The sequence below is a fragment of the Anoplopoma fimbria genome, unplaced genomic scaffold, assembly GCF_027596085.1.
Source record: "Anoplopoma fimbria isolate UVic2021 breed Golden Eagle Sablefish unplaced genomic scaffold, Afim_UVic_2022 Un_contig_9411_pilon_pilon, whole genome shotgun sequence".
NCBI classification, from domain to species: domain Eukaryota; kingdom Metazoa; phylum Chordata; class Actinopteri; order Perciformes; family Anoplopomatidae; genus Anoplopoma; species Anoplopoma fimbria.
In genome coordinates, this window is record NW_026553995.1 from 1 (window position 1) to 7,502 (window position 7,502).

The window sequence follows — 7,502 nt, forward strand, 5'->3', positions numbered from 1 at the left end:
GTGCTGTTAGCACCGTTAGCTGCTAGCTGGCGGCAAAACTGTCGCCATTTTGACAGCCATGTGGAGGCAATCGCTCAACATGCTCTGAATTTCAAATGTAGCACCTTTAAACAATTCAAAGACACATTTTTACACAGGCAGTGTATCTGTTAACATGGGTTTGTATTGTGCTGAACTTTTAGGAAAGATTCATATACATCCTTATAAAAAAACTCAAGCACCAATGTAACAGTTCTTCTCTTCTCTTTGTAGGTTCGGTCGACGCTTTGTGGTGCTGCTTTCACTCCTTCTCCTACTGGTGTTTGGTGTCAGTGTTGGTTTCTCAACCCAACATCTATGTTTACATTGTTCTCAAATTTTTTGGTGGCATCTCCATTTCAGGCATTCTTGTTACTTCATTTGTGATAGGTGGTAAAATCTTGTCAGTGTCTGTATTTGAACCATCTATTTATACTTCTACTAGCCACAGAGGGAAGAAAACACAATTCTGTTTTGCAGTGTCTTTATAATCAGCAGCACAGAGTGCCTCCATTTGCAGAGGGGTTATTTGTAAAGTAAAATGAAAAACACTGATTAGTGATGCTTTGCAAGCTGCAACTCCTTTTGCATTGCTGAAGCAATCATACTTTATTCATTAACTGAATGATGTCAAAATGACAGTAAAATTATTTATAAGGCCTGCATGTATTAAGGTGCATGCACATTTTCTACAGCTAACGTTGAAAAATGTATGATATTGTTGATTTGCAGGTGGAGAGTGGAGTGATTCCTCCAAGTTTGCTTCATGCACCATTTTCTGCCACTCTTCTTACCCCCTTGGACTGATCCTGTTGTCTGGCATTGCCTATTTGATCCCCAACTGGAGGATCCTGCAGCTGGTGGTCTTCAGCCCTCTTGTTGTTGTCCTGGGTATCATTTACTGGTCAGCAGCCACTAAAACCACATGGATATAATGTTTTAAATGCTAACCGCAATTTTAACTGTAAGACAAATAAAGTTGATATAAAACTTATATGTCAATTAGGATTCTTCCAGAGTCAGCTCGCTGGCTCATCACCCAGGGCAGGAAGAAGGAAGCCATAAAGGAGATTCGGAGGGCTGCCAAGGTGAACGGAAGGAAGGTCCCGGAAGATCTGCTGGACAAGGTGAGCTGCTCCAACCACAACCAGATCAAACACAATAAAGCTCTGAAATAAATATACACTAACCATAAAAAAATGACACCTGCATTGTTTAGCTGGATGATGAGGGTCCATCCAAAAGAGGAAGCATGTTGGACATCTTCAGGATATCGTATCTGAGAAAACGTGCACTCATTATGAGCTACGTGTGGTGAGTATTTATTGCAACCTTCTGCCGCGTCCACAGCTACACTATTAAGCCAGAGATACACTTGCTTTTAAATACACAATGGCGTGCGCACGATGGCTTTTCTCGCAAATCCAGCATCCGTTTGAAGCGTTTGTTGTGCACATCTGTCAAAATCTAGTTGTATACTTTTGTCTGGTGTGTCCTCTGGTGAAAATCCTCAGTAACACTTGTGGTACCCAAGCAAGTGTGTGAACAATTCAGTTTGGGATGCAGCCGGTTGTCAATGCCAAGCATGGTTAAGAAGCAAGTTTATCTCTGACTGCTGAAGATATCTGTGACTAATAAAGTTATCTTATCTTATCTTATCTTATTTCTGTTAATAGGTTGGAACAAGCCTGATGTACTGGACTGAGCCTGAATGCAGGCAACTTCAGTCTGGATATCTACCTCACACAGTTGCGTCTTTGCTTTCGTAGAATTTCCTGCACGTCTGGGCAGTTTACCTCTTATTCAGCACTTTGGGAGGAAAAGTATGTCTAGCAGGGGTCCTGATGTTTGGAGGTGCAGCTTGTCTAGGGATAATTGTCATTTCCAAAAAGGTAAGTTGTTACTAATAATAGCAGTCTGTTGTAATCCTAGCCCTGACCATTTAATTTTCTGATTCTTGAGAACTAAGACAAATCCTTTTTAAGAAAAAACATGATGATTCTTGCTCCATCCATCTTCTAACAGAAGACATGTTTTGCACTAATGTGTTTTTGTCTGATGAATCATTTGTCCATCAGACCTTCCTGTGGTGGTAACCATCATAGCAGTAATTGGAAAATTTGCAGCCACTGCCAGTTTCTCCATTATCTATGTTTATTCTGCAGAACTATACCCTACCATTCTTAGGTAAGGTAGTTAGTGTCCCAAAGGTAAAACATAAAGTCTGTTATTATCCTTAATATTAATGTATGCAATTGTTACATGCTAACAAGATTACTGACAAGTCCATTGTCTATACTGGCAGGCAGAATGGTGTAGGTCTAAACTCCGTGTGTGCTCGTGTGGGGGCGTCATCGCTCCGTTGATCAGACTCCTGGGTGTCTACCATTACTCCATTCCAATGCTGATTTACGGCATCGTGCCCATTGTTGCTGGGGGTATATGTTTACTGCTGCCCGAAACCCTCAATGTTGAACTCCAGGACCACGCTGAAGTCCTGTGAGTTGAGTGAACTCTTCACAACAGAGTGCTTATTCCTTTTCAAGAAACTCAGAGCGGTATTATAATTTTTTATTTTGTCATTGATTACAGAAAACCTGAGAATGGATATCGATCGATCGCTGACGAGGAAAAAATCAGAAAAAAAAGCACAAATGTAATTTACTAGGCCTTTTTATTATAATTTTTTCACACCGTAAATATATAGTTTGCCTGCTCTCAACTGATAACTGGTAACAGGACGTATCAGAATGCAGTTAGCTAAAATGCCAAGCATCAATTGAATCATGTCGAACATGATATCATTTTAGTTGTTACAATCGATGAACAAAGTTTTACCACTGCAAGGAAGTGTATACAGTTTGATAACTGGATTTTGTAAATATATTAAATGATGCCTTTATATTTGATAATACACTTATTTGTTGTTGAATAATGAACAGTATGTGTGTTGATATTGCCTCGGTATGCATTTTTATTGCAACAACTGTTTTGTGAAAGAAAAATAAGTCTAACACAACTTGATGAAGCTGTTTTTTAATTATAACGTGTATAGATTGTCAGTACTTCAAATTTATAATAATCTCAACAAATTACCTAATTATAAAATTTAGGGAAAAGGAGTTTCAAATAATGTTGATTTTGTCTTAATTTTTACCATTGCCAAATTTTCCTGCTCTAATTTTCACTCAGGATACTGGCCCCAGAGGTGTTTTACAAATTTGATTATATGTTGACATTGTTGTAAAGTATAAAGTGTGTCTGTTTTAGGAATAAAAAAAAAGACTTAAGTGCATTTTGTTTATGTGGATGAAACATAAGTACTTGATTCAACCTCTAGTATTTAAATAATTATATTTTCCTTTAGTTTGTTTTTATATAGGTGTTTCACTCTTGGCCTTTTTTTGTCCTATGATCGATTGTGGGTTGTAGCGCTGCGTGAAGGAAGACAAATGACACTGCAAACATGACTTTGAATAAATTTTGCGAGACATACTGTCACTTAACCCTATTGCACGTATATTTATATACATAAAAAAAAAAGATAAAGACGGGTAAGTGTGTGTACGGTGTGTGCGTGTATGTGTGTATGTGTTGGGTAGATCGAGCATATTGCATATTACCTTAACTAGAGAGCTATACCATCATGCAGGGTTACTTTCTTGTGCTTCCAGAGTATCAAAAGTAGGATGGGAGCCAGAGCCTCAGTTATCAAGCTCCTCTGTGGAACCAGCTTCCAGTTTCAGTCTGACTACCACTTTGCTTCACTTAAAAGTGGTGAGTGTGTGTCCCCTCTAAGACCTTTCTTTTGATAGCGCCATTGTTAGGGCTGGCTCAGCTTTGCCTTGGTTCAGCCCCTAGATATGCTGCTATAGGCCTAGACTGCCGGGGACTACCTAGGATACACTGAGCTCCTCTCTCTTCTCTCTCTATCTTTATGTATTCATGTCCTATTTATGCACATTACTTATTACCATTCCCTGTATCATTACGCATATTGGCTTTGCTTCTACCTGGAGTCTTTGTGCTTTCGCCTTGCAGGTTTCCATGAATTGTTGTGGTATTTGCCTGGACCGTGGTCGTGCCTCCTGGCCGTGACCCAGCTGACACCCATTGCTACTTCCATTATCATTACATTACAGTCATTTAGCAGACGCTTTTATCCAAAGCGACTTACAATCAGTAGCTCAAAGCTTATATTACATATCATTACATATCATTCACCAATTCACACACTGATGACAGAAATGCAAGGTACCACCGGCCCATCAGACTCTAACTAACATTCATACAACATCCAGTCCACACCGATGGCAAAGCCCCCACCCGACCACTTCGCTCTGCTGCCTCGCGGGCGTTATTGGTTGCCCTGTCGCTCAGAGGTCCCTGTGGCCGATCGACCCGGTCACAGCTTTTTTCTGTCCTGGCCCCACAGTGGTGGAATGAACTCCCCACTGACGTCAGAACAGCAGAGTCGCTGCCCATCTTTCGGCGCAGGCTGAAAACTCACCTCTTCAAGAAGTACTACCCTGAGCCTTCCACTTAGCACTTATTGCATTCGTATTAGTTTGTTGCACTTATTGTATTCGTATCAGTTCGCTGCACTTATTGTATTTGTATTAGTTTGTTGCACTTTTCGTAGTAATTTGCTTCTGCACTATACTTTTGCTCTGGTTTATGTTTTTAGATGCTTGTTTAAGAAAGGAGATGCACTTATGACTTCTGGTGACTAGTAGTTCTCTTGAATACACTTATTGTAAGTCGTTTTGGATAAAAGCGTCTGCTAAATGACTGTAATGTAATGTAATGTAATGTAATATATCTTTAATCTCTTCAAGTCAATATGGTGTCTCTGAAGTGCACATTATAAACTGACAAAATTTTATAAAAACACATCAGCAATAAAATTCAAAATAGCATCTTATAAACCACTAAAGGTACAATAGGAGCCTGCTGTCTTTCTCATTCTTAATTCTGATTGGATGTTTCACAAATTTGACTTAAAGAGTAGTTACGACATAGACTACTATGAGTTTTTGTAGTTTTTTTTACCTGTGGAGTGTAAGACAGAAAATAAGAGAGTGACCGCTATGCAATGTATATCGTTATGGAAATATGGAGTTTTTCACTTCAGGGACACAACGTTTGAAAGATTTCTGACTCCAAATGTTTTAGACCAATCAGAAGGAGAAGCTGGTGGTTTGGAGATTGAAGCGGAACGTCCATCCAACTCAGACTTTGAAGAGCATTCTTGATAAGACTTTTTAAAGTCATTTATACACACTTTCTGTAAGCTGCACAAAAGCTCGACATCAGCTGGACTTTAGCCTAAGGGACCCTGACATCACACTTTGTCAGTCTGTTTGTTAGCAGTTTAGGAGATTATAAAATCACTGTGATTGTCAGTTCAAACATTAACTTGCAGGACAAGGGTGAAAGCGACACTTGTTGGCTGGATGTTGCTTTAAACCAGACCTTTCTCTGTCCTGCACTGCACTCTTGGAAGATCCAGATACCACTATGAGTAACTTCGGGGAGATCCTGAAGGAGATTGGAGGGTTTGGTTTGTTTCAGAAGCGTTTGGTGGCTCTATTATGCATCCCCACCTTGTTTACAGCTGATGTGATCCTTCAGGTGTTTACGGGCCTGAGCTTCCCACATCACTGTAACACCGACTGGATCTTGGAGCGTGGGCCAAACCTGACAGATGAGAGACAGAAAATCTCACCCTCCCTGTGAACAAGGTTGGGAAGTATGAAAGCTGTGAAATGTTCACACCTGTGGATTTGGATTTGGAAATCATTGAAGCATATGGGATTAACGCTACAACTGAATGCATAAATGGATCAGTTTTTGAGGCACGCAAAGGTGCTTCCAGCATTGTTACAGAGGTAAGATAGTTGTTTATTCACCAACAGAAAAACACACTTAACTGTACCATTAAATATATTTATTGTGACTTTTTATCCCTTCTAAGCCACCATACTGTTCTGACAGCATTTTATTAATGCCTTGTCTCCTGGCACATGTTTAGAAATTAGTTGGTTCCACATATTGATAAAAATCACAACATAAAAAATAAAAACAATACAATTTCAACTTTATAACATTAAGTACTCCATACTACTATATTAGAATGATAGGATTGATTTAAATCTACTCAATTGCAGCACAAGTTTAACAACTTTAGCAGCAGAACAGGTTCACAAAACTTTCTTAGGGTGACGAGTTGAGAGATGAGACGATGGAATCACCACCACTGTTATAAAAAACCTTTTTGTTTTTGACCGACTGCCATTTTCTGTTCATAAAAAACTCAAATAGGGGCTGAGAAAAATAGAACTTACAGTACCGTATTTTCCACACTATAGGGCGCACTGGATTATAAGGCGCACTGTCAATGAATGGTCTATTTTCAATCTTTTTTCATATATAAGGCGCACCGGACTATAAGGCGCATTAAGCATGAAAACAAAACAGTCAGTCAGTCAAACTACATTACCCATGACCGTTAGCGGGTTGATGAGTTAATGATGTGGGACGGGGGAACGCGTGTTGTGTTTTCAGAGCGAATGCAGAGTGTGAAATAAAGCCGACGTTTATTTACTCCGTCCACAAAAAGCCTTTCTCAGCCCTTTTGTTTCCCACACTCCTACAATATATAAAATACTGATAGCCTTGATTTGTAGTTTACTAAGTCTACTAAAACATGTTGACAGAGCACCGTGTACCACACAAAACCGCTTCACGGTCAGTAAGCACAACCAGAATTAATCCATATATAAGGCGCTCCGGATTATAAGGCGCACTGTCGTTTTTGGGAAAATTAAAGACTTTTAAATGCGCCTTATAATGCGGAAAATACGGTATATTGGTGTTTTGTTCTTCTCCTCTCACCATCCTGCCTCTGTCACCAGTTCAACCTGGTTTGTGACAGAAGCAGTTGGGTTGAGGCGTCCTGCAGTCCATCTTCATGTCCGGTCTTCTGCTTGGAGCGCTGGTGTTTGGGCAGATGGCCAAACAGGTACATGCACTTCCACCTTAACTAGATATATACTGGATAGTTAAGATTCTGAACGGGTTGCTCTTTACTTTTAAGTCAACCAAGCATCCATAAAAGTGGTTAATTTAAAAGGTGCTGCATTTGAAATTCAGATAATTTCTATAGCAGCAAACAACTATAAGCTATGTAAAAGATATAGAGGAGTAAGTCCTGAGCAGATAATGAAGTTACTCTCTCTCTGTGTTGTAATCCAAACTTCTCTGGGCTTTGTTTACATAGCTGGTCCGGCCGCACATGCATGTTTGTGCACGTGAGTTCCTGTGTGTGTGCCCCACTGGCTAGCCAATCACTGCCGCTCTGCACTCTGCTCATATCCGGTGGTCACTGTTGAAAACGCTGCGTTGTCGCGTAACGACCATCCACCCTAGTTCTCCCTCAGGTAAACACTGTTATCTCTGTCAGCACTGTTGCCATTGTTGCG

At 40.1% G+C, this 7,502-nt stretch overlaps 1 pseudogene; it reads left to right on the forward strand.

The window, feature by feature from the left end:
• Positions 1-252: 252 nt before the first annotated feature.
• On the forward strand, positions 253-5,757 carry LOC129116991 (solute carrier family 22 member 13-like; annotated as a pseudogene).
• Positions 5,758-7,502: the final 1,745 nt, after the last annotated feature.